Raw genomic sequence first — 1,827 nt, 5'->3', positions numbered from 1 at the left:
CCGCAGGAGACATCAATCCCAATCCAGGTCCCCACACCTGTCTTCGTCCTATCCATGCAAACGTTTCCGGATGTCTCCAATCTCATATCTATTCCCTCCTCCCCCCTCTTCCCTCCCCTTCTATGTGCACTGTGGAATGCCCACTCGGTCTGCAACAAACTTCCCTTCACCCACGATCTCTTCATCTCTCATTCCCTTCACCTGCTTGCCCTAACTGAAACCTGGCTCTCCCCTGACGACTCTGCCTCAGTTGCGGCTCTATGCCATGGAGGCTATCTCTTCTCCATACTCCCGCCTAGTGGCCGTGGAGGAGGCGTGGGTACTACTCTCGCCCTCCTGTAGCTTCCAACCCCTCCTCCTACCACAGTCTCATGCTTCTCATCCTTTGAAGTCCACTCCATCCGTCTATTCTACCGTTGCCACTCAGAGTGGCAGTCATTTACCGCCCCCCTGATAAATCCCTCCCTTCCTTCCTCACCGACTTCGATGCCTGGCTTTCTGTTTTTCTTGAACCCTCATCTCCATCCCTCATTCTCGGAGACTTCAACATACACGTTGATGACCTGTCCAACTCTCACGCTTCTCAGTTCCTCACTCTAACTCCTCCTTCAACTCCAGCTTTGTTCCACCACCCCTACTCACCGTGATGGCATTGCCTTGACCTCGTCCTCTCCTCTTCCGGCTCACCCTCCAATTTCCACACCTCAGCTCTTCCTGTCTTGATCATCACCTGATCACCTTCACACTTCTTCACCCTCCCCCTCAGCCCCGCCCAACATTAACCACTACTTCCAGGAATCTCCGATTATTGACCCTCCCACCTTATCATCTAGTATTCTAATTCTCCCCCTCCATCATGTCCTCCGAGTCTGTTGACGAGGCTGTCTCCGCTTACAAGCCACTTCTCCTCTGCTCTGGACACCCTTGCACATCCACCTCCCGTCCCACAAGGCGTACTAATCCCAGCCCTGGCTGACCCTTGCATCCGTTACCTTCGCTCCTGCGCCCGATCTGCTGAACGCCTCTGGAGGAGGAATCTCGCACCCATTCAGATTTCCTTCACTACAAATTCATGCTATCCTCCTTCCAGTCCTCACTATTCCTTGCCAAACAGGACTATTACACCCAATTGACTAATTCTCTCAGCTCTAACCCTCGTCGTCTCTTCGCCACCCTTAACTCCTCCTCAAAGTGCCCTCCGCTCCCACCCCCCGTCACTCTCTCCTCAATCACTGGCTGACTACTTCCGCGACAAGGTGCAAAAGATCAACCTTGAGTTCACTACCAAGCCCATCCTCCTCTTCACCCTCCAACCCTCTCCTCAACCAACAACCCAGACCTCCTTCTCCTCCTTTCCTGATATCTCCGAGGAGGAAACCGCCCCCTTCTTTCCTCCTCAAAATGCACCACTTGTTCCTCTGATCCCATCCCCACCAACTTACTTAACACCATCTCCTACTATCACCCCCTCCATCTGTCATATCCTCAACCTCTCTCTCTCCACTGCAACTGTCCCCGACACCTTCAAGCATGCTGTAGTCACGCCACTCCTCAAAAAACCATCACTAGACCCTACCTGTCCCTCCAACTACCGCCCCATCTCCCTCCTACCCTTCCTCCAAGACACTTGAGCGCGCAGTCCACAGCCGCTGCCTGATTTTCTCTCCTCTCATGCCATCCTTGATCGCTTCAATCCGGTTTTCGCCCTCTTCACTCGACAGAAACAGCACTTTCTAAAGTCTGTAATGACCTGTTCCTTGCCAAATCCAGAGGCCACTACTCCAGCCTCATCCTCCTGGATCTATCCGCCGCTTTTGACACTGTCAA

The sequence above is a fragment of the Microcaecilia unicolor genome, chromosome 3 (genome assembly GCF_901765095.1).
Source record: "Microcaecilia unicolor chromosome 3, aMicUni1.1, whole genome shotgun sequence".
In the NCBI taxonomy this organism is placed as follows: Eukaryota; Metazoa; Chordata; class Amphibia; order Gymnophiona; family Siphonopidae; genus Microcaecilia; species Microcaecilia unicolor.
Note: the sequence above shows the minus strand (reverse complement) of the source record.